Source organism: Artibeus jamaicensis, unplaced genomic scaffold (assembly GCF_021234435.1).
Source record: "Artibeus jamaicensis isolate MK-2021 breed Jamaican fruit bat unplaced genomic scaffold, CSHL_Jam_final contig_391, whole genome shotgun sequence".
NCBI lineage: Eukaryota > Metazoa > Chordata > Mammalia > Chiroptera > Phyllostomidae > Artibeus > Artibeus jamaicensis.
Window position 1 is genome coordinate 26,683,745 of NW_026521814.1, and position 27,578 is coordinate 26,711,322.

Here is a 27,578-nt window from a genome sequence, read left to right on the forward strand (position 1 = left end):
GAAATTATCACCACTCAAATAAAAATAATATCTTAATGCAAGTAAGAAGTTTCTACAGTGTTTTGGAAAAAATTTCTTGACCATTGACTCTTAGTGAGTTATGTAAACAGCAGGTAACTTTTGTTCATAGGCTATAAAAGCACATATCATATTCATACCACTATAGTTTTTTTAAAATTTTTTACTTAGATTGTTGTTTTTTATTCATATTTGTCTTTTCTATCATTATAAATGAGCATGCAGGAGAAATCTACGATGGTGTATTTTATAATAAGCAAGTGAACACAGTGAGTACACCATGTATATTTCCATGGGGTGGTACCAGTAGATTTATAGCTGTGGGCATAAAAAACACAGTGTCTTATTGTTGTACTATTATTTATTAATTATTGTGTTATATTTCATACGAACTATAAACCTACTTTTGCCCCACCTTGTAAAAATAACAGGAAACAGATTTTTCTCCCTCTGGAGGAAGTAGCATGAGTGTTGCGACAGAAAGAACACTTACCGGGTATGAAATGAGCTGCTAGTGGAAAGCTTTACAGAAGATGATGGAAAGATTTGATTAAATTTGTGAGAAGATACATTGTGACTAAAGAGTTTGGAATTAAACAATTATCCATTCAATGTAACATTGCAAAGGAAGCTTAGTAAGAAGCAATTTTAGTAATACAATCCTAGAGTGGTATTTGTGGTGATTGGAATTCAGAGGAAAAGTAGGATTGTCCAAGCGTTCTACACAGCTACCAAGTAATTTTATTTATTCATTTTAATGTGGGAATAGAATAGGCATTGAATAAACATGTCAATTCCACAAGGGAAAAACTGGGAACAATTGGGGGGGGGGGCAAAACCTATGATCCCGAGGAAGTCCACAACTAAAGGGGAAAATTCTACTGGATTTGAAGGCTCACAAATCATCTTTGTCCCCATATTCCTGAGCCCCTAATGGCATTGGCAGCCTTACAAAATTATGAGCTGCCTTTGGGATCATTATTCCTTTTCCTTGAAGGACACTTGATGTTGGTAGTCTGATATCTCTATGGGTTGATATTCCAGAACCTAGAATTCCAACAGCCTTCCTTTATTTGGTCCCATCTCTGTCTACTTCAGGTTAAGCTGTCAGTATTTCTATTGTTATACAGTTCTTAAAATCTTGATGGCTTCCCATGCAAATCACACAATTCCAGCCATCAGACAAGAAGGTTCTCCACTAATCTTTCCTGAATAATCCCATCTCTATTCCTGCCTTCTGCTGAGGTGGTCGATAGCACCCAGGAGTCACACCTATCATCTCCTTAGCAAAGGAGCCAGGCCACTACCATGGTGCTTATTCAGAACATACTTTCTCCCTTTTGCAATATGGGTGGGCTATAGATTTTTCAAATCTTCAAGTTCTGGTTCTTTTTTGCTTAGCATTTTTTCCTTAATTTATTTCTCTTCTCTCAAATTTTACTATAAACAACAAGTAGAAACCAAGTCATGTCTTCAATACTTTGCTTAAAAAATTCATAGACACAGAAATGTTTTCACTAAAGATCAGAGATTAAACATACACCCAGAGTCAGTTAGCCAGAAATAATTATTAGTCTGCTAAAGACCGTTTTGAGGGTGAAAAAAGTTCTGAACATTTTTATTTTTTCTGTCACTTATGATAAAAATTCCTAAACAGTACAGATGGAGTATTCTTGTTTTCATTATATACCCAATCATTGGCTAGGGGCTGGTAGAGTATTATACTAGAAGTCCCACCAAAATTGAAGTAATGGGAGAAGCCTGGCAAACTAGAACTCAGCTAAAATGAGTCGTTACCGAAGAAGGGAAAAAGTGATGGTCATCGGGCGGATGAAACCCACAGATATCTGTCTGCTAGAGCTAGTAGGTAACATGTTTGGACAAAATTGTCAATAGGAGTTTCACTGAGTTCTTCTCATAGTCAACAACTGCTCATCAATTTCTTTTTCAGTTGAGAATTAAGTATTTTGTCTACCACCTACTACAACTCAACTATTTTCCATACTGAAGCTTTTTTATTGTAATATAACTGACATAGAATGCTATCTTAATTACAGGTATATTATATAATAACTTGCTATTTGTACGCATTGTGAAATAATCACCACAAGTTTAGTCAACATCTGTCACCACAAAGTTACCCGTTTTAAATTGTGATAAAAGCTATTCAAAATCTACTTTAGAATATCTTAACAGCTTTCACACATGCAATACAGTATTATTAACTACAGTCACTATGCCCACGGCTTATTTGTATGATTGGGCTTTTGTACCCTCTGACCTGTTTCACCCAAGTGGCCCATCCCCATTCTCTCCACTTGGAAACCACCAGTTAGATCTCTGTGTACATGTTTTGTTTTGCTTTCATGTTCCACATATAAGGACAGAATGAAATATTTGTCTTTCTCTGTTCACAGTGAAGATTTAACATTGAAATATATTTGAATCTCTTGACAGTAAGAATTTTAGTCTCTATGGTAAATGAAAAAGCAAACAGTCGTATTTTGATTACAAAACTAACAGGGTAATAAATCACTGTAAGAAGAAATTTTCTAAGAGCCCTTTTGATGAGACATTAACCTAGTGTGTTGTTGGGAAAGCATTCTGATACAATATTTAAGCTCTGAGTACAATATTTCATTTGAAAAATAGCCCTCAAGATGTCATTGAAAATGAATAACATTCACAATTGTAATTTAATCACCACATTTTCCATGTTATTCTATCTCCATAACTTCTACTTTAGGAATCTTCTCATAACTCATAAATAGAGATATACCATGACCTTACATTGTCAGAGTAGCTCATGAATAAAGGTTATAAAATAATGTCACTTCCATTGTTTCAAATTTCTAGAAGCAATATTCTTCTTGCAATATTGTTCGTCCACAATTTTTATAATCTAGATTAGTTTTATATATGCGATACTATTCACAAGTTTGCAATTAATTTTTCTAATAATTATGAGTCTCAGCATGACAGGGAAAGAAGGGTTTTAAAAACACAAACATTTTCTACACTACTTAGATTGATTGTCTCCAGGGTTATCTCTAATAGTTTGTAATATAAGGCATTCTTGGCCTCTCCCGATAGTGTTTCTATAACCATAACTTTTCTCTGTCAATATATTGCTATTACATTCATATTACATCGGGAAAAATATGAATGTATAGAATAGTCTTATCATTGCAGGTTGAATTGTGCCCCCCTAAAAAGATAATTTGGAGTCCTAGTAAAAATTACCTTGACTTAGTGAGTGTGACTTATTTGAACTGAAGAATTTCTGCCAAAGTAATTAGATAAGACGAGGTCATACTGGAATAGGGCGGGTACTAATCCAATACGATTGGTGTCCCTAGTAGAAGCTGCCCACGTGAGGACACAGAGACACACAAGGAGAGCACTATGTGACAATGATGACAGAAATTGGAATTATGCAGACATGAGACAAGGAAAATCAAAGAATGCTGACAAACCAGCGAAAGGTAGAAGGAGGTAAGGAAGAAGTCCTTCACAGGTTTCGCATGGAGCATGGTACTACTAAACCTTGATTTCAGAACTCGAGCCTTCAGAAATGTGAGACAATACATCTGCGCTGTTTTAGGCTCTCCAGTTTGTGGTACATTTTTACAACATCCCTCAGAAAGTAGAGAGCGTCAGAGATATTAGACATAAAACTCAACCAGATATCACTCTTTTAAAATATACTCTTGAAAGGCAATGTTTTTTATAGATTCCCGACTATTAATTAACTCTAATAGTTGTAGAAGGCTTATATTTTAGTACAATGGGAGAGCTCATCAAAAATTAAAGAACATGTTTGAAACACACATGACATTATATCACAACTTCCATAAAAATTTCCAATGCTCCTGTTTTAACATCTATTTTCAGCTCATTAACATGACATAAAATGATCAATTCTTGGTTCTTTTTATCTCTGTGTTCTCATTTCTTAATATCCTCCTGGCCTCTCTCCTGGTGAATTCATCAAGGTCCCTTTCACTTCTAGCCTTTAAACACTCAGTTCTCTCTGAGATAGTCTTTCTCCTCTCTTCACTTGACTAATATCTGCTAAAGAAAAAATAGTCAATGACATTTGTTGACCATTGTAAATCAGACTATATTCATCATGATAGGTATAGAGATCACTACAGTAGAATTTTATGGTGGAAAATAGATTTTGGACTCAACTTTAAATACACCAGGAGCAAGTGGGAATTTGTAGCCAAGAAACAGGGTCGATGTTACAGGATGGGAATTCACTAAGAGGAAAGAGGGGTAAGTTAGGTCCATCTTGCTAACGGACCTAACACAATTTTTGTCAAAGGCCCAGCAGAATGATCATGTGCATCTGGGTGAAGGTGGAAAATGAGAAATATGATTAGATATGGCAAGTGAGAAGGTATGCTGGGGTGTTTGGTTAAATTTACTTAGCAGTGTTCTTACTAAATCCTGATTTTTTAAGGAAGTGCACAGATTGGGCCAGGGAGAAATTTCAGCAACCTAACTAAAGTTTGGTCATACAAAGAATCTTTGTCATACCTATGCACCCAACAAGTCTGTTTATTTTTTTCTCAGTGAAGGCTTTCTTAACCACTTCTTCCACCCTCACCAGGAGAGCTTAATTTCTCTTGTTCTATTCTCTCATTATGCCGTTCTCTAGTAACCGTTCTTTCTCTGATAACATTCATGGGACTTCTCACAGCATATATATGCATTTCCATGAGAAGAGGGTGTTTTTACTCATAGCCGACAACGCTGTACCTTACAAAGTTCTGGGCTCATACTTATACACTCAATAAATATTTGTCAATGTAATGAAAATGGTGGTTTTAAGAAGATATCTTCTTTGAATATTTTTAGGTTAAGGTGAAATCCATAGATATCTTTTAATAAAAAAGAGTTATATGCATAAAAAGCAGTTTTGGCTCAGTAGTACTATTAAGAACATATTTTTATAGATCAACACAATAATTTGATAAAGAAGTAAGATGCATAACTACCTTATAATTATGCAAGTAACATAAACAGTAGTTACATATATTTATATTTATTTAAAATGTAAGAATTTATCAGGATCAGAAATATGGGATAATTTTATAAGCCCTGTCCTTTATTAATTTATATATCGACATTATTTAACGTGCCACACTATTCCCTGTATTAACAAATTTGCAAAATGGACTTTTGGAAGCATGAACAAAACTGTAATGATAGGACTGTAGCGCTGATAAGACTGGTTCTAATAGTGTGCATGCATATAGTTCTGTGACAAACTGCTAACCGATTCATTTCACAGAGATTACCTAAATGACTACTAGGGTGTTTTTAATGTTGTTTATATTGTATAATTCCCTAAAATATTTTCAAATTATTATTTTCAGTTTTGGAATTAATGTATATTTGAGGGCTAATCTTTACTTCATGTTCTTCAAATACAAATTTTATATGGGTTACAATATACATCCATAATTTTGGAGTGTGTTATCTTATTAATTTTATTATGCTCCAAGCTGATGCCAGAAAATCAACTAAATCTTAGAGTACCATATCACTTACAAAAAAGTTTTGTATAATTTATCTTAGAAAAAATGCTAAATAGAAGTATAAATAAAAGAATCGACAAACTTCTCCATTATTCTTTGCTTAGCAAAAATATATAAGTAACTGCCATCTGTTCCCCTTAGGGTACAAGTGGCAAACAGAAGGCGTGTAGGCAGAATCCGGCCCTGCCCCTTGTTTTCTCTGGCCCGGCACCTTGTTTCTACCCTGCAGCAGCGCTGAGCTCCTTGCCCCTAGTTAAAGAGTAGTTACATTTATACAGTCCTAATATTGCATTGGACCTTTGAAGGCAACTGGGAGGCTGATATGGCCCCAGTGAAAATGAATTTGACGCCCCTGCCTTAGGAACTCATATAATCTATAGAACAAAATATAAAATTTGAACCTCAAAACTTTCTGAAATGTATGTAATGACTGTTAATAACTAAAAGACCATTTAATTATGTAAGGCCATTTTATTATAACATTTCCAAAGTATATTTAAACCAGCAGCTTGGTGTTTACAATGCAGTTAGATTTACCTTTTGTGACTACCTAATGTTGAATGCCCAACATTTTGTCCACTCTAAGTTGCTTATTTTGTTTGATAATCTGGACCTTCTCATCAGACAAGGAAGTATGCTCCTCTCACAACCAATGATATGCATTTAAGTTGACTCTGCACGTAAATGAAGCACTGGTATGGTGAATATATTTCAGTATCTTTTAATAAAAAAGAGCCATATGCATGAAAACATCAATTCCATTTTTAATATAAGAGAAAGTCTCAATTTACATCATTTCTTTAGTATCTAAGTGAGGAAGGGAAGAGGGAAATGGTGAATAGGAGAACATGTTACATACACAAAATAACCCTGTACTAGGAGTTGGGAAAACTTTGTATTCTGATGATTGCTTAAAGTTATTTAGAATTTTTTAAATTATGAGATACCATCAACAGTTAAAAATACAAATATATTCTGTGCACTCTCTTATCCAAATTAAGAAGGATGAAAGACAAACCTAACATTTTTCAATTGTATCAAAGTTTCTTCACTCATTTTACAAACGTCCTTTAGCTAGTTATTTTACTGAAAATATTGGGAACATATACCCTAAGCAGAGAATTTTGGGAAAAAAGTCTCAAACTTTCAGTGTTAAATTAAACCATCAGAACAAGATAATATAAAACAACTAACATTACCTTTCTGACATTTCCTTCTCTATTTCTGAACAGAACAGACATAGGAGGTTTTGGACCTACACACTAACAATGAGAACCTTTAACATAATGAAATCAGATTCTGGAGGTCTGTGGATTATTCTTTTCTTCTTTGCATCTCTTGCCCTTGAAAGAACCGTAACAGTAACTCTACAAAGCTTAGCATAAATATAATAAGAGAATGTGGATTATTCCATTCTTACTGGAAATGAAACCCATGTGTCCACTCCAACATGCTATAGTATGCTGGCTAATGGTAAGCATGTTCTTTGAAAAAGAAAATAAATCATTTTTATGGGCGTTGCCCTCATGTTTACTTCAGAAGGCAAAATTCTGAGAAGAACACTATGTACAGTAATACACTGTGGTTACATGGTTGAAAGTGAGGAAAACTTCCCTTTGCTCGACAGCAAATCAGTTACATGCATTACTGTATGATTCCCTCTAGTGTATTCCAGTATCAGAAGGTTGGTGTAGTCAGTGCGGTGGGTTAATGAACTAAAGTCTCACATTAAGAGATCAGAGTTCAAATTAGTTGTGCGCTGTATATTTTAAGTACTAAAATAAGTAGATAATTGCTCTGTGCTATTAAATTTCCTCTTCAGCCTCAGTCAGCTTCAGGGGATGCCTAGCTTCTCAGATTGACATGTTTATCTGCATGAAGGTATAATTGAACCTATCACTTTGAAATTTTCCAGCCACATATAAGTATTTGGGAACTTATACTACTGATACTCAAAGAAAAGAAGCTTGAAAATAAAAAAAGATTATGTTTTAAAAGAGATTTTTATGGCCATGGAATGGTTTTGGAAAATAGCGTTTAATAAGATCCACCTGAATACAATGGTGAGCAATAGCAGTCTTTCTTTAAAAATTCTTTTAATTTAAATTTGGTGCAAATGGTAAGGAAATGTTTAAGAATTTGCTTAACACAATTGACTCAAAAATATTTTCCAACATTATTGATGATAAAATGCATATGAATAAATATCCTAGTAAATACTTATAAATAAAATTGCATATAAATAAATATCCTTGAACTAACAAAAATATCACTTCAGTTCGATACTATTATACTTATTCCATGAGAAATGCATTGTCTCTATGTTTTAATACAAAAAACTTACACACAGTTTGGATGAAATGAATGCAAAGATAATTTGTAGATAATATTTTAAATGATATTCTGTTATAGATGTTGAATAAAGGAGATTCATAGTATTCAAAGGCTATTTTATAAACCTTAGAACTTTGTGAAAGTCAATTTACTTGATTCTGTCTACTATAAAATGCACTTTCTACATTTTGGTAGTTGCAATCTATGGAACTTCATTAGTGTAATAAAAAGGATTTTAAGAGATACTAAACTAACTAAAAAGAAATAGCTTTCTCACTTTCTTGGAATGAAATACAGTTAGTTTGCTTTTGTAATATAATATGTAAACCTCAGATTAACAAGTAAAAATTTGGCATCTACTATGTACACCACACTACGTGAAAGGTATAAAAAAGTGTTAAAGGAAATCTGATAACACTTATAAGCAATTCACAGTCAACTTGAAAACTAAAGATAACAATAAAATACAATTTTACTAAGAAAATGAAAACCAAGCCATAGACTGAAAGAAAATAATTATAAATCATATATTTTAAAGGAATTATATCTACAATATAAAAAATATTCCAGCTCAATATTTGACAAATGACCCAATTTTAAAATGGTCCATATTTCCCTAAATAAATTACCTAAGTAGTTAACAAACAGATTAAAAGATTCTCAATATCATTAATCACTAGAAGAATTCAAAGGGAAGTAAAAAAATAATGAGCTATGATTACAAACCCACTGGAATGCCTGTAATCAAAAAGATGATTGTATCAGTTTGTTAGAGCTGCCCTGAAAAAACAAACAGGGTGGCATAAGGAAAAGAAACATTGTCTAACCGTTCTTGCTAGAAGTTTGAAATCACTGTTTCAACAGGGTTCGTTTATTTAGATGGCTATGGGAAGATTCTGTCCTAAGCCTCTGCACCTGACTTTTACATTTTGCCTTCATCTGCACGTGTATTCTCTTTGTATGTGTCTGTTAAACTAAATATAAATTAACACTATTGTCTTAAATTCCAATTTTGTGCCCCACACTTCATTTATTCTAGCCTTCTCTTTGCTTATTTGTAACCTTCCATTCCGAGAATAACCTACCTGGTTGTCACAATCCTCCATCCATTATTTATTTGTCCATTTTCCAGCAGTACATGTATAGTGGTTTCAGAATTGTTAATCCATTCCCCTTGGGAAACAATGTTTCCAACTAGATCTCCCTGTTGGAAAACTTGGAAGCATTGTTTCCCGTGAGGATATGGGTTATATCCTAATGCGGATATAAATTGAATCAGGTAATTTGGAAAATAATTTGGAATTATCCACTAACACTGAAGAGCACATACTGAATTATTTTGTAACTCTGCTCATATATATTCAGTGGGGGTGGGTGGGTGGGTGGGAGCTGCACATATACACAAGCAAATGCTCCTGGGACGTTAGACAAGTAGCTATGCCCAGCTTCTTCTGTGTGGCCCTAACAGCTTCACCGTAGGCATCAGCTCTTCTGACCACCTAAAGGCATCCCTTAATCCTTTCAACTTGGGTTCCCTTCTTTTTCTTATGTTATTCAGCAATACCTACAACTGAGTCAGTGATATTTCATCAAATTCTTCCTTTTGCAAAAACATTGTTTCTTAGCCATCTATTAGCACTGCAGGTAATGATGTGTCTATGCTAATCAGAGGCTAAGGGGAAAAATGATCACAGATATATGTGTATACATGAGTTAGTATACATAAATATATATCCTAGCTCTGTTCTCTGAGAGAGCTTAAAAGCAATGACACCCCAATGGGAATAGGTACATCCAGTATCCAGATCTTGGTTTCTAGAGCCATTTTTTCAATAAAAAATAAGGAATTATTGGCAAATTGACTAATTTTGGGGTTTTGAGGAGGAAGTATGTACAATGAGCTTTGTAGTACCAGAGAGTAAGGAAATGCTCAAAAACCAAAAAGACCGAAAATATGTTAAAGGGACACAAAACCAACTAAAAGAATTCCCAATCACCAAAGCTGAAACAAATTATATAAAACAATAATAATAATAATAATTAAGGTAATATTAGATAATAACCTAAACCCAAAGCATAAAATAACCTGTGAATCCAGACTGACATAAATAAATGATTGAATAAACAAATTGAGGGGGATGGAAATAGACAAATCTCTTACACAGAATAATTCCAAATGATTGATGTAAGTACTCCCATCTCCAGAGATGGATCACAATTCTCTATTTTCCTGTACTAGCTGTGTATAGTGACTTCCTACAGGAAATTTAAGTATGAAAAAGGAAAAAGAGTAACTTGACCTGCAATTTTTATCTCATCAAAGTGATCAAAGTGGGCTAGGGTGAGGTAGAGTGTAGGGGGAAATGGAGACAACTGTACTTGAACAACAATTAAAAAAAGTTAATACCAACGGTGAGTCACATTGATAGTATTTAGCCTTGATATGATTAGATGACAGTGGCACCTTACCCTCAAACCCATTACTCCTGTCTAACCCTGAGAAAACTGTCAGAAAACCCAAACTGAAAAATAATCTACAAAATAGTTGACTATTACTCTTCCAAACTGTCAGGGTCATCAAAACAAAGAAAGTCTGAGCGATCAGCATGGCACAGAGAGCCTACATAGACATGGCTGTTCATAAGCATGTGTCTCAGATGCAATCCTGGGGCAGAGAAAAAGGATAAAAATAGGTAAAATCATTAGGTAAAATCTAATGACTTTACTTAATAATAATATGCCAGTGTTAGTTTATTATTGTATCTATGACAAATGTACCATACTAATATAAATAAATGGTTAATAGTAGGACAAACTGAATGAGGGGTGACAAGACACCCAAAGACACATGTGCTGTCTCTGTAACTTTTCTGCACATCTGAAACCATTCTAAAGTAAAAACATTATTTAAAAAAAATCTCTGTGGGCAAAGAAAATGAGTTAAAAGACTATGAAAGTAAATTTTTTCAAGAGTGTGCCAGAATGTAATTAATAGTATCTATCAAGCACAACTAGAGGTTTGAAATTACTGGTATAGAAAAGTTAAGCCTGCCAGATTAAACACTAAATGAGGAAAGGCAAAAATATTCCTCATTTTCAACTAATGAAAAATGGAGTATTCAATAAATAAACTAACAGTCAATTAAATATAGTATCTCAAAGTAAAACTAAAGATTAATCTTTCCTGAGAATACTGGGTCAGCATATTGATATCAAAACAACTGATAAAAAAAACAAAATTAAAATATAACATTTACACAGGTTAAGTCATAGTACCAAAGCATAATTATTTTGTATAATTCTCAACCACAGACCGTAAAATAAACATGTCACTAAATGCATTCAAACTCCAGTATACAACTAATCCACATGTATTAACTAAGTACAAAATTATTACTAAAATTAAATAAAATACAAAATTAAACACTAAAAATAGTTTCAAGAGTTTATAGTTTTAAGTTTTGCTAACCTGTATATTCTGAGAGTTTATTTCCATTTTGAGTAAGATGTAAAATATATTAAACTACTAGTTTAGTTTAAATAACAAACATTTATTATTGAAAAAGTCTCAAAGAGTGAACAAAAAATCTGTTACAGGATGTTTTCTGCTTACTGTAGAGGTGTTTTAGATTAAGATGGGTGAACAAATCAATTCAAAACATCTCATGTGGTAAAACATTTACTGGAAAGTCTTATTATTTCTGTATATAATAATCATTCCCCTACCATTTAAAATATGTTTAAAGTAACAGTAAGGTTGAGATCAGCAGCAAAGTGAGAGTAATTGATACGGAGTGCAAAATGATTATTGAAGTCTTTAAAGTGCATAGATCAGGAAGCCTTTACTATTATAATCTTTGCCTTTGTAATAAGCCACAAATGCACCAGACAAAATAAGCAAAAATCAATTTAATAATTCAAAATGAGTCAAATATTTTAACCACAGTTCTTATGGTTACATTAATTGATTTTTTTTAATGGCAAAAACACAAACTGAGAGCATTAACCCAAAGGATCTGAGGTCATTTCCAAGTCAGTCTGATAGATAATTTCAAGTTCATCAGTACTTAAATGTTTGAACTGGGTGTGTTTTGCTTCAAACTTTAAAATGCTAATGTTGTTATATTGCATCTATAGTTTTCACTTTTCATTTAGTGTCTGCTTTTATCCTTCCCTTTCTTAAATAGTTCAGGGATTTCCCCATAATTCTTAGACTTATTTTTCAACTGGGATTCAAAGATCCTGTAGACTCATGTAACTATTTTCAGAAGTTCAGGAATTATCAAAACTATTTCTATTTTGCCTTCGCACATGAAAAAAATTACACCCCCTGACAAGACGTATGCCTTATAACTAACCACTGCCACATACTTTGCGTGCCTAAATTCACATCCATGCTTAAAATCATGTTAGCATCAAGCTATATTTCTTATAATTAGCTAGGATGTTGAAAAATGAATATTTTAAATACCTGAATGCTATATGGATAGTTATATATAATAAGTTATTACATTAGGCTGAATAAAAATTGTTTTGACTGATGTATGAATAGGGAAAGGTCATAGTAAAACTAAGCATAATAAAAGAATGCAGAAATGTAGGCATTTCAATAGCAAATACCTACATATATAGTTGGACATTCATATTTTAAAAATATATGTCATGGAGATGCAGTTCTTCTATTTGTCAACTTATGAGCTCATTAGTTCAGCAACAAAACCTTAATAAAATTTTTTCTACAAAACAACTTTTTTAGAGTACCCATTAAAACAATGGCTTTGTTGATAACAACATTTTTCTGTGATAATCGTAATGTGTCTACTAGGAAGTTAAATTGATAGCAATAAAAAACATATTTCTACTTGAAATTCAACATCTGTAATTTAGTTTCAATAAATCAATGATTATAATCAATCTATGTTGCTAAATTCTATTTCATATGAAGTTTTATTTGGCTTTAATTTATTGTAAGTTTAATTTATAGTTACATAAAAATTGCATATATAACATTTCAAAATATAAACTTGTATGCATATATTTACATAAAATTGTCATACAGTATTATGGCAACATTAGGGAGTGTATAAGAACCATTTCACTCAAAGACTTAAAAGGGAATAATATGGGCCTTTTTTGAGATGTATATTTATTGTTGCTTGTGTATTTCTTTCATGGTTGTTGCAATAGTCTCAAATAGAAAACCAATGAATCCTATTTCTATTTTTTATTCAAGAGCCTTTTTCTCATCGCCCTGGCTGGGATAGCTCAGTGGATTGAGCATGGGCCTGCGAACCAGAGGATCGTGGTTTGATTCCCAGTCAGGGCACATGCCTGGGTTGCAGGCCAATTCCCAGCAGGGGACCCATGAGATGCAATCATACACTGATGTTTCTCTCCCTCTCTCCTTCCCTTCCCCTCTAAAAATAATAAATAAAATCTTTTAAAAAAAGAGCTTTTTTCTCATCAAGTACCTCATTGTACACCCACAATCAAATGTTTTAAAACATTCTTTTGGATCAAAATTAAATATTGAAAATAATTGTCATAGTTTTAGTTTCTAAGCTGTAGGGACATAATACATCATTTCGAAAAGTGTCCTCTTGTTTAGACATATATTTTTAAACGTATTACTTACTTTGAAATCTAAGCTTCTGCTTCTGGCAATAATGGAATAACTGGATAGATCCTACATTTTTTTCCTGTAAACAACTAGCAAAACGACAAATGTTTTTAGATGTTTGATAGCAGGCAGTGCAGATAAGTGATTAATGAGAGAAAAGAAACAAATAAAGCCTGTGGATGACCCCAACTTTGTGTCTAGAGATGATTTAAGCACAAGATGCATAGAGAGAGAATGCAGGTGGTACCATCTAGACGAGGAGATGGAGATTAAGCTGAGGGAGCATGGCAGGCCTGAAAATTAAGGACTCAGGGCAAAGGAGAAATTGGATTCCCTAAAAAAGATCTCAAGAATTATTCTTGGGGCTGATTCTCTTGAGTATTTAGCTGAATATTAAACCAGCCTTATGAAATAAACTCTAGAAATCCTACTAAGCAGTGAACACTAAATATTTAAATTCTGACAATCAGATAGGAGACTCTAGGACATTTAGGAAGGACTCAAAAAATTGTATACCTTAATAAAGAGAATAAATTGGCTCCATAGTGAAAGTGTAATTAAATCCACCCTATACAATGTATTTTAAAATATACTTTGAGAGGCTCAAACTAATCCATCAGTAATGTGTGCTACATGCCAGAACTGAGGTTGATTCTTCTTGAAGGACAACAATGAAATCCATCACACAAAAAATTAAAATACACAACATCCAGTATGCAGTAACAAATCATTGCACATTTCAATAATCAGGAACAAGTCTTCCCATTAAAAATACTACTCAGAAATAATAGAGGCAATATAATTAGCACACAAAGACTGCAAAGATAGATTTAATATAAATTTGCTCAAGGATTTATAGGAAAACATATACAATGAGGAGATATATATGTATTAATCATATTTCCATGCTCTATATATCGTGATGCTTTTATATCATGAAGAAACCTTTCTGACTACAGACAGAATGCCCTACAAGGAGCTAGGCAATTCTTAGACATAGCTACACCCCACACAGAATAAGTCTCAGAAGTACAAATAACTCAATCCAGAGCAGTACTTCCTCTGTCTTGTCCTTGTACCCCAAGACACAATACTCCTCTGCCCTAATTATTCCAGGGCCAGGTCCTAGGCAAGTCGGGATCACCCTTCTAGCCTACAAAGCCCACCGAAATTATTCAGACTAGCTAGTCTTCAATGGTTCCTCCTGCCGAGTTTTACCTTTCCCTTGGAAATCCCAGTAAAAGCTGTGGCCTATAATTATCGGTTGCTCCTGCTTCTGCTTCCTGACTGAAACATGGTATGTCTCCGTGGCCCTGTGTGGACAGCCTGTCTCTAGGGGAACTGTGAGCAGTGTTCACTTTTCAGTCAGTGACACTGAACCCTCTGTGTCATTGCTAAGTCATTGTAATAAATACATGGTCACAGAACAAAGTGAAATATATAAACGGCCTAAAAGGAATGGAGTAGATGGAGCGGTGACCCCAAAATGCATTCAGAAAACAATAGCACAAAACCTTTACAGTTCAACCCATGGAATTTTTTTGAAGAAATAAGAAACACATAAAAAATCATCTTGTCTCATTTTACAACTTTTGAGACAATTTCTGTGAATCTAATTTATGTTTGCAGAGTGTAAGTGCTTGAACTACAAATATTATAACAACTGCAATTTTATGAAACACTGCTTTATTTTTTCTGTTTGTCTACATTTCTGGAGGATAAAGACTGTGTTTCCCCTTTATTATAATGAAGGAAACTCTCATGTAAGGTAACTGATGGTAACAGCAAATTGAAGAAATACACAATTCCACCATCTGGAGTTTGTTGTTTAAACCAATATACATTCCTAGTATCCGGCATTTATTGGATCAAAAATTGTATCTGTTACAAAAAAAAGAACTTTAGCTAGAGAAAAATGAACTAGAATAGTTAGTTGAAATATTTTTCCAGTGTTTTATTTTAAAATTCTATTTACATATCTCTGAGGGCTAGTGATTCTGAGCATCTTTTCATGTGTCTCTGGGCCCTATGAATGTCCTCCTTGGGAGGAGTATCTGTTCAGGTTTTTGTGTCTTTGCCCATTTTTTAATTGGGTTGTTTGTCTTCCTGGAGTGGAGTCATGTGTTCTTCATATATTTGAAAGATCAAACCCTTGTCCAAGGTATCATTGGCAAATATATTTTCCCATACAGTTGCTTCCCCTTTCATTTTGCTGATGTTTCCTTTGTGCAAACCCTTTTTATTTTAATGAAGTTCCATTTGTTTATTCTTTCCTTTATGTCCCTTGCTCTAGGGGACATATCAGTGAAAATATCGCTGTGTGGAATATATAAGATTTTCCTGCCTATGTTCTTCTCTAAGACTTTAGTGGTTCCACAACTTAAAATATTTAAGTCTTGTATCCATCTTGAGTTTATTTCAATATTGGTGTAAGTTGGTGGTCAAGTTTCATTCTTTTGAATATAGCTGTCCAAATCTCTCAACACCATTTGTTGAAGGGACTATTTTTACTCCATTTTATGCTTCTGCCCCCTTTGTTGAATATTAATTGACAATAGAGACTTGGGTTTATTTCTGGGCTCTCTATACTGTTCCATTGATCTATGTGTCTGTTCTATGCCAGTTCCAGACTATTTTGGTTACAGCTGAACGACAATAAAAATAATAATAAAAATAAAAAATTTATTTACATAATCTAAAATGTTTTTAAAATACATTTAAAATTAAAAAAATAAACATTTATTTACATAATCTAAAATGTATTAAAAATACATTTATATGTGATGACCAAAATTTCTCACTAACTGGCTTACCTACCTAATTAAAACATGTGGAAACTTTGGTTCTCTCTGTCAGAAAAATCAACCCATTGAAAGGCGAAGAGTGAAATATGCATTTCTCAACAATCTTACCTTTATTAACTAAATCCATGAGCAAGCAGAACTACCGGTGTCTTATATTTTTTGTTCAATATGCATACTGAAAATATTAATTACTTCAAATCTGCAATATTATATGGAAGTTTTTTGTAGGTTATTTTAAATATGGCAGAAACACTAGAACTTTTCAACAGTAGCTAAAGACAGTCTTTTCTCTCCCTTTTCCTTGTTTTTCCTTGTGTGAATATTAGATACTGGTTTATTGGATGGAACCTACAAAGGAGTTCAGTTATGAGCTAGCTAACACGACAGGAGCGGCATGTGGGCTGGGTTATTTTCTTCCTTCCCATGCTTTCTGATGGTCCTGGCCCATAGCTGATGAGGCTTTATTCTGACATGTAACCACAGGCATTTTCTCAGCAGGCTTTTCCCAAGTGAAAATGCTAAATCTGAGATTATGAACAGATCAGTTTGGAGTTATAAGAAATGGACCTCCCTTTCCTTTATTCTCGAGCATTTGGACTTAAAGTAGAAAAAAATTCTTGTAGGTTATGAAGTATATGCACTTGACTGCTACAATAAGGACTAGGGTAAATTCTCAATTATTAATAACTGCTTTCTACTTTGTAGTTAATTGCCTTTTAGATCCTATACATTTTAAAATCATTTTTATTATTATTCTATTACAGTTGTCTCAATTTCCCCTCTTTGCAGTCCTCTGACCATCCCACCTCCCGCTCTCAAAGTCAGTTCCCATCCTGTTGTCCATGTCCGTGGATCATTCATACATGTTCTTTGTCTAGTCCCTTACCCTTCATTCTATGATTGTTCCCCTTCCTTCTGCCGTCTGTTAGTCTGCTCCACGTTTTCATGCCTGTGGTTCTGTTTTGTTCATTAGTTATCTTGTTCATTAGATTCCACATACAGATGAGATCATATAATATTTTTCTTTCAACAATTGGCTTATTTCACTTAGCATAATATTCTCCAGTTCCATCTGTGCTATTACAAAAGGTAGGAGTTCCTTTAGTACTCTGCTGCATAGTTTTCAGTTGTATAAATGTACCACTTGTATAAATGTAAGAATGCACTAGGGTGCCCTTTTCTTTGCATCCTCATCAGTACTTGGTGTTTGTTGATTTATTAATGAAACACAAAATAGTTTTTAACATCTCAGGTCATCCTAGTTGAAAAAAGTAGGGTAAAGGAGTTGACATCCTGATGAAAACTGAATATGAATATGAATCACCTGGCATCTTGCTAAAATGTATTTTGATTCAGAGCCTGATACTCTATGTTTCTAATAAGCTTTTAGAAGATGGTGATGTTGACGGTTCCAGAGAACACTTTCAACAGCAAAACTCCACAGCATATACAGAAAAATGGTCAGTAAACAGAATGTGAATAAATATTACTCAAGGTCTTAAGGCTTCAAAAGGAAGCAAAGGAATGGCATTGAGGATGACTACCCAAGTGAGGCTCTATTAAACTTTAGAACCCCTAAAACAAAGGCTTTTACAGTTTATTACCAGGATGAGTACCATTTCTGTGAATTTCCTGTTTTAAATATAGGTTATTAAAAATTATTAAGATATACTACAGCCAAGAGATCAGGGACCATTGCCATTAGAAGGCAGTGTATTTATTACTCACAGTTCCCAAGAGGAGGAGCAAGTGTTAACCTGTATTCCTTTTGTCATAGCTCAAGAAGCAAGAGAAATTAACAGAAAACTAGTGTTGCTGTAGTTCAATATCCCTCCTAAAGATCATTTTATTACTATTTTACTACTTCAAAATAATACATGCATACTCAAAACAATATATAGATAAAGGGAGATAAATTTAGCAAAATTAAAGTTGGTCCACATCAAAAAGGATGCAGATCTACACTATAACCAAAAATACAGGTAGCACCAAAAGTGGGCCCTGGCTGGTGTAGCTCAGTGGATTGAGCGCGGGCCTGCGAACCAGACAATCGCGGTTCAATTCCCAGTCAGGGCACATAACAGGGTTGCAGGTCGGTTCCCTGCAGGCCAATTCCCAGCAGGGACGCACGAAAGGCAACCATACATTGATGTTTCTCTCCCTCTCTCCTTCCCTTCCCCTCTAAAGATAAATAAAATCTTTAAAAAAAAGTGGGCTCACAGTTGTGAGTGCACAAAACACAGAGTTTAGCCTTATTTATTAATTATTGTGCTATTTTCCATATGAACAACTGTGTCCCTACATTTGTGTTCCTACATAAAGTATTTTAGTCTTCCCCTTGAAGTCCTACTAAATGAGTCAGAATTTTGCAGAGTATCCTGTTACATCCAATCCTTGTCTTTTAGAAAAAGTAAAGTGCTTGTTTGCTATATCTTAAATAGGAAGAACATATTCAAACTTCTTTGCTTTTACTAAAGTGATTAGGTAATTAGAGTTAGAATTATATTTATGTTACGCGAAATAATTTGCAAACATACTTTATGTTACACAGATGAATTACCCAATGTTAAAAAGTAAACATTTACCAACAGCAGAATATTTACAAAGTTAAGCTAAATTGTCATTTCTTGTCTTTGACCATTGTATTTCCTGTTTATAGAAACTTATCATAAAAAATAACACTACAGGAAAAGCCATATATGTTTATCTTGCCCTTATTTATAGTAACAAAATTGAACAATATAGAAGTAGTTAATTAGAAACACAGAAATGCATTCAATAGTTAACATGTTAACCAGTTAGTAACTTTATAATCTCTATGTTTAGAGGAAAGACAATGAAGCAATATTTTTAAAAGCAAGACACAAATGTGGATGTAAGTAGAGATATAACTACAAAGAAAATGCCCATATACATGAGTAAAATCAGGAAAAATTCAACAAAAGCAAGAAAAGAAACAAAAGTGGAATTGCAGGAAAGGACGACTAGAGGTGTTTTACTTTCTTATCTGTATTATATATTTTTTCATAATTTTAAGCAAGATATTCTTGTTATTTCTAAAGTTAAAAACATACATTTTATAAAATAGTAAGCAGATAACAGTGAAAATATACATGGGGCAATATATTTTTATCTCATATTTTTCCTTCCAATAAAGAATAAACTGCATTTTCTTTACTTGAAATTAGCTATTGAAGGTATAAACCAGTTAACACACTCACACCCCCCACAAAGAAGCAAGATTGACTCAGTTACCTCAAGACAAACAAACAAAAAAATAAAAGAAACATTTTGAGCTCTATTACTAAATATGATTGTAGTGTAGGAGAAATTGAAGTTCTTCGTGATCGATTTTTTTGAGCAAAGTACCGGTAGGAATGTGGGAGAATGCAAAGGAGAAATCAGCAGACGGCAACAGAGAGCACGTGCACCCTCTCATTCACACACCTCATTATTGAACAAACACAAATTCACAGCACACCGACTATTTAGTAAGAGTGGGAAGTGCAATAGGGGACTAAATCAATATGTATTGAGTTTTTATTGAGTTGCTACTTGACAGAATAACACTCTTGGTATTCCTAACACTTCTAATAGCATGATATGCAGCCTTTGCCAATCTATTCCTTCTCATAACTGTTTGTTCAGCAGATATGTACAGAACACCAACTGTGTGAGTCACTATCCTGGGTAATACGTGTATTATGGCGCCTATGTTAGATATGCTATTGGTGTGTTCTTAAATGGTTTATATTTTTATTGGAGAAGAAAGGCTATAAGTAAGTAAATAAATAAGTACCATATGAATGTTGCTTCACATGATTTAGGAAAAAGTACGATGAAAATAGTAATTAAGCAGGTGGAGAATGGTCATTAAAGTCTTTCTGAGAAGATAGCATTTAAACTAAGACTTGAAGCATTCTACAAGTCAATGGAAATTTTAATTGAATTGAGCCACTTGCTCTTACGCAGGCATTTAAAACCACATATATATAAGAAATGTAAATAATGTGTCTTTTATTTATAATCTATACCATAGCAGTTATAACCATGTCTAGATCAGCTAGGAAGCACACTTACCAATTTTACAGTAAAACTTCAGGTGAGAGACCAAACAAAATTAGAAATACCTCTTCATTTAGAGATACTCAACATAGAGTTGAAGTGCCAGTATTAGAACCAGCTGGGGTCTTAAACTAATGGGGTCTTAATAATGGGGTCTTAAACTAGTTAAAAATGATCTATATAAAAATACTGTGCTGTACGGTGAGGGGAAGGAGAGGGAGTTACCATCAGGGAAATGGGAATTGGCCAGTGTCAGAGTTGAGAGAAGCATGAAGTGTGAACATCAGAATTAACTGCAAAGTGACCCACTGGGCAATGAATCTGAGATGCATTAGATAGTTCATCAAAGGACTACCAGGGGCTTTCAAATGGTGGTGGTTGCCAAGGGTCATGTGGATGACAGATGGCTATATGTATATTTAAAGTGCCTATATAGGCTGAAGTCTACAAAGCTTCTTATCAATACTTACCCTAGAAATCTCTTGCATAGATATTCACTAGTCAAATTTCAACTCCCTTAATGAAAACCAGTAACACTTTTTTTTGCTCACACGGCCCATCTTTTATAGCTGAATCATAGTGTCCATCAATTAACAAGGTATATTACAAGCTATTCACGTTTGTAAATTCTACACCAGTTTATGAGCTTCATAGATCATGGAAATTTTCATTACAGTTAAAGTTCTTAGTAAAAATTCTTCACATATCTACAAAGGCAAATATTAGCTTAACCAAGGTCAAATATTCAATTTTTGAATCCCAAGAGTTAATACACTACTTAGCACATAGTAAATTTTTCACTAATTTATGCTGAATAATTATGCAATGGATAAAAATGATGTCATCACTTCAATGCACTGATCACCTGTAAGTGCATAAGTATAGAATATGAAGTATTAGCATGAATTATTCTTGCCTTGTGAAACCCCTATCTAATCAGGCATTTGGAACAAATGTCTGTACTTAGAGGTGTACAGTAAAGTAGGTACCAGTAAAATGACATAAAGTTTGGCACTGGATTTGCTACAAAACAATTCAGCAGTAGTGAAAAAAGAAGCAGAAAGTGAGAGGGAGAGTGGAGAAAGAAGACAGATGAAGCTGCTGCCACTTAATTTAGGTGATGGATTTTTGGAGTTCATTGTACCAATCTCCCTAATTTATTGCATATTGAAATATTTTATAATTTAAAAAATATTTAGTGAAAATTCTGAGAGTAAAGAAAGTCATTTTGTGGTACAAAGTATAGGTGGAATATGAGATTTTTTTTAGAAATAATGAGTGTGTGATTTCAGTGGAGTATTAAATAATGTCAAGTGAAAAGACTGAAAAATTTCAGCTGAAACTTATCAGTGAGCTTCAGTCTTGGCAAACAAAGGGAGAGAAAAGAGAATAATTGAACTTTCCTGGATAACAAGTACTATGGGAGTAGCTGGGTTTGTGAAAACATAAATGTTCCCATTGGATATAGGGGTTAAGATCGGGAAACTTTCCTCATAGAGGGCACAGTTAAGGACTTTCTAGTCTTTGAATCTTTCTTTTCCTTTATTCATTGTTTTTAGATTTTTTTATTGTTATTCAAGTATAGTCGTCTCCATTTTCCCCCCACAACTTTCCCTGACCCCAGCCATCCCCATTTCTCTACCCTGATCCTACATCCCCTTTGGCTTTGCACATGGGTCCTTTACTTAGGTTCTTTGATGACCCTTCCCTTATTTCCCCCCATTATCCCTGTCCCCTTTGGTCAGATTGTTCTTAATTTCAATGTCTCTGGTTATGTTTTGCTTACTTTTTTGTTTTGCTGACTAGATTCCACTTAAAGATGAGATCATTTGGTAGATTTCAATGAATGTCTGAATAACGATTGTTCCAGAACTTACTCAAAATATTGAAACTATTTTATTTTCTGCATTTGCATCTAATGTCACTTTAAATAATAGTTCACTTTACAAAGAACTACTCAATAAATTATTTTTCTTTTTATTCAATGATCAAAGAATTCTGACCTAATATTTTAATGATGGTGAATCCACAAATATGCATATAAAAGGAACTCATAGTTTTCTGAAGCACACTTCACAAACTTCTTATCAAACAGAATAAAAAGCAAAGATGTAAAAGCCCAAAGTCATAATGAATGACCAAAGTCATTCTTGCCCTTTACGGAATGCATTTCATTATAAGTAATAGATATGGAAATCTGTCTGTCACTTAGGCATCTAATCAAATTCACAATTATTTTCTTCAGGATCTGCATGAATAGCAAAATAACCCAGCCATTGAATCAGCCTTATAATAGTTGCTGAAATTAGACTTCTGAGTGACCCTTCATAAAGAGTAAATCTAGATTGCAGTGGAAGGAGGTAACAATAAAATTGTGTTATGACCAAACTGTAAGTGCTGAGATGAACTCAGTGAAAATATAATGGGGAAAAAAAGCAAGCAAGCATTATTTTCACAGGTATTTAATTTCTTCAATTCATTTTAAATGGGACTATCCAAAATGTAGACAAATCAATGTGCATTAATTACTGACAATAAATAATGAAGCTTTTAAATTGACCAAATTTTGTACCATGTAAATTAATACCTTTGTAATACAATTAAAAGAAACTAAATAGAAAGCACAAAAAGAAAATAAAATCCATTATTTTCATGATGAGTGCAAATTCTCACAAAGGTGTAAAAATTCTACATCAATATGTAGGGGAGAATAGAAAAATTTAGCCACTGAGTGGCTGTATTTTAAAAGTTGTGTATTTCAAACCATTGCAAATGTTAACATTTATACCAACTAATTAGTACATTTTCCTGCCACAAAGTACACTGCATTTGAAATATATTGTTCTCTAGGTTTATATGTTTTAATTCACCTTGTAAAGTTTTTACACAATTAAATAGTAGAGATTCTCACATGAAGACTATTCCTGCAAATTGAGATTTTAGTATGTTAACAGAATTATATATGTTCATAAATCCTAGTTCACAAGAGTCTATTTCCAATATTGATTTCTCTAGAACAAGGGTATCCGACCTTTGTTTTTTTTCCTGTGTAGGACCAGAGAGCAAATGTTCTACCCATTGTGTTGCTGCACGGTTACTGTCACTCCTCTACCACCGAACAGTGCACAGACAAACAGGCCAGTGAACGGGCATGGCTGAGCTGCAATGCGAACTTATTTGCAAAAATAAATGCAGCCTGGATTTGGCCAACTGGCTATAATTTGCCAGTTCTGCTCTGGAAGAAGGGAGATGCTATAATGAGATCATGAGAAGTTCCTCCCAAGATGGGGGTTGCCTAAAATAATTAATTTGGAAGATATGAAGTCACAAAGTATTTCACAATTTTGCATACCTTCATAAGGAGAAGCACTACTATAAACAAAATGAACATAATTAAATACACCCAAAATTTCTACTAAGCAAAGATATCCTGTAAACTTAGAAGAATGCTGTGTTTATAAGCAAAATATGTAGTCAGTGATTGAAAAGAATGCTGATGTCAGTAAAATTTATACTGAAAATGTGTTCCATTCTAATCACATTTCAAGTTTTCCCAACTAACACATGATACAGGACATACCATATGTTACATAGTGTATATGCCATGATCCATCCACAACGTTATACACTTTTACTGAATTTAAGAAATAAAGTGTGGAGCTTAAATCAAATGGAAACTTTGTGTATACAGATCTGTGTTTGTATGTGTATGTTAAAAAATGTGTTGGGGCCATTAGGGTAGCAGTGATATTTGCTTTTTTGCCAGATACCACAGCTTTAATTTTCCAATGTATTTGGCCAAAAGTACAGTACCCTGTGAACACCTGGTGGCTCCACAAGACAGGAGCAGCTGCAGAATGAGCGACCATATATTGTCTCGCCCCTGGGTTCTCTGACTTGAATGAAAGTAGTCCATGGCAGCTTTCTCAAATAATGGAATCCTGCTCAAGAAAAAAAAATACTTGTCTCATCATAGCAGAAATCTCTGATGCTTAACATTTTTGTCATCATTTCAGGAAAAGTCACACTGTAATTTATATACTTTTTCTTAAGAAACTATTTATAAATGTTGGAGTCTCCTGATTCTCAATTGAAATTCAGAGCCAATAAAACCCATGCACGTCTCAGGGGAAATTCACAGATGCTCTGCTCTCACTGAAGAGTTTGCTTCTAGTTTTCTAATGGCCAGGAAAGCCTGTAGCTTACATTAATTTAAAACAACTTTATAGTGAACAGAAAATATAAAATTTGGAACACAAAAATGCACAATAAATGCAAGTAATATAAAAATTCTAAGAAAGGAGCCCTGGCTGGTGTAGCTCAGTGGATTGAGCGTAGGCCTGCGAACCACCCGATTGCAGTTCGATTCCCAGTCAGGGCACATGCCTGGGTTGCAGGCCAGTTCCCAGGAGGGGACTCACCAGGGGCAACCTTACATTGATGTTTCTCTCCATCTCTCCTTCCCTTCCACTCTAAAGATAAATAAATAAAATCTTTTAAAAATATTTTTAAAAATTCTAAGAAAGGAAATCCAAAAGTTACAAGACCATACTATAATATTAACCAAACAACTGTTTACTTATTGCCTGAAAGAAAATAGACTAAGGATGCTGGAAGATAAATTGCAGAAATAAGACTATCACCCTCCATTTATTCCTCCTATAGTTGACCCTTGAAGAACATAGTGGGTTAGAGGGGCCAACACCCAACACAGACAAAAATCAATGTATGACTTTTTGACTAGCTGCAAACTTAACTAATAGCCCACTGTTGACCAGAAGCCTTATTGATTATATAAACAATTAACACATATTTTGTATGTTATTATATCCTTTATTCTTACACCAAAGTAAGCTAGAGAAAATAAATTAGTACGGTGATCACGAGGGAAAGAAAATATATTTTACAGTATTTATTTTTTTAATCTGCATATGAGTGCACCATTTCGGTTCAAATCTGTGTTGTTCAAGGGTCAACTTGGTCAAGAGCCTCCACTAGTATTCTCAAAGTTGTTCTAATCCTAAGCCAATTCTGAAAAAAGCAGAAAGTCTAAGGGTCTCTTAGGACTTAATACAATATGGTTCAGTATTAAATAAACCCTTTGGAGAGAGGGCTTCCAGTGAGTAACAGTGAGGTCTTGGGTTTTGTATAATTTATCATCAAGAAGTACATTGTTCTGATAACAGAATTTCTGTAGCCAAAATTTGTAGTTTATTTTTACAATTTGTTACCTTGTATGTATAACTAGATCTTTTTTGTCTATTCTGGGTTTATAGTCAACCAACTTGTCTCGTATACCTGATTTTTGAGAAAGTTGAAGTTCCAAAAGCAAGGATTAGCGTCTACCTGCTGGGTCACAAAATAGCATCTTGAGTTATGGTTCTGCTTTTTGTGAACCTATGTCTCATATGCTGTCCTGGACTTAACTCTGTTGAATTTCTTTGGGAAATCCAGTGTGTTATTACCTTAGATCCCAATGTTGACTCTTTTTGAACTTGCTAAGACTCTGTGTCATGTTTTTACAACTGACTGAAATGGCTTCAATCTTGTACGATAGAAGCAAATCCTGGGTTCAGAGTCAGGTCAATGTCAGCCTTAACCCTTGTTCCTCTCTTCTCATGGCAAATTTACCAACAGATTCCTGGATCAGAAAAATAAATAAAAAAACATAAATTATATGCTGCTATGAGTGATTTGTATTTTTAATTTGTTGTTTACTAAATTAGAAATAATTTATCTGAAATTTTGTGATTGCAAGTAAAAAATACAACATAAACATAATAAGAGCTAGTTATTAGGAAAAAATCAGTGGTGCCCAAATATTTGAAATGAGAGCTGTATAAATAAAGGAGCAGGAAGGTGCTTTGATACAAGATGAATGGCTATTATTTCACATGATAGTAAGGTCAATGACAGAATAGTGGTTATGTGGATTGAGGTCAAGACCAATTACAAGAGAAGCCTCCTGTGACATAGGAATGAATGGGGGTCTTTATAGGTTACAATTACATATTCATGATCAAGGTCTATGGCATGTTTTGGGAAGGTAAAGATACAAAATAGTCAAGTTTGTCTACAGTAAAGGAACACCTCACCTAGACACATAGATTGGACTTCATGGAGAAGACCAGGACTACTAAACTGAGAATGTTCTTTCAATTTGCTATTCAATGGGGAAACAGTGATGCTTTTTACTCTAAGTGATCTCATCAGACTGTGCTTCAGGCCACTGTAGGTGTGAGAATGTGGGATAGAAGGAACAGGTGACTCAGGGCAGCAGAGAGTTATTGCACCAAAGTAAGCAGAAATTTAGTTCACTGGAATTTTTAGGTGTAAAGAAAATCTGAAGGTGACTGCAGCTGACAAAGTAAAGAAAGAAGAAAAATGATCAAAGATGATTCTAGGCTGGAATTGTAAACACATGTGAGATGTATCATCTCACATCATCACAAGGATAAAAGAGTGCAGTATAGTAAGATATTTTGAGAGATCACATTTACATAACTTTTGTTAGAGTTTATTGTTAGCATTGTATTTGATTGTCACTGTTGTTAATCTCTTGCTATGTCTAATTTATAAAGTACATCTTACTACATATGTATGTATGTTTAGGAAAATATATTCTGTATGATGTTTGATACTACCCACAGTTCTAGGCCATCACTGAGGCTCACAGACCTGGGAGATAAGGAGGGAAGTGCTCTAACTGTCTTCACTAAATACTACCATCCCAAGTTACTATTTGGGTCTATAGAAGAAATAAAAGAAGAAAAAATAAATGATACTAAATATCAAAAAGGGAAAGGATTCACAGGGACAAGTATAAAGGACACATGGACAAAAACTAAGGGGGGTGGAAATGGGAGGGAGGTGGGGAGAACTGGGGGGTGGGCTGGGATGGGGGTAAAAGACAGAAAACTGTACTTGAACAACAATTAAATAAAAGGAAAAAAATAAAACCATTAAAAAAGAATAAGAAAAAAATAAAGAAAACAAGTCAAAGAAATTAAACCACAAAACATTTTGAAGTTTAACATAGAATTATATTACATTTGGTTATTAAATATATCATAAAAGGCATCATATTTTATATAACTCTGATATTCTCTATAGCATCTAATGCTGAATCTTTACACTATATAAGTACTATATAAGAAACTAATAAATTAATGAAGTGTAATTACATGT

At 33.8% G+C, this 27,578-nt stretch overlaps 1 pseudogene; it reads left to right on the top strand.

The window, feature by feature from the left end:
* The first annotated feature begins 1,803 nt into the window (after window positions 1-1,803).
* The window catches only part of LOC119056872 (60S ribosomal protein L4-like), a 68,613-nt pseudogene continuing 42,838 nt past the window's right edge, over window positions 1,804-27,578 (top strand).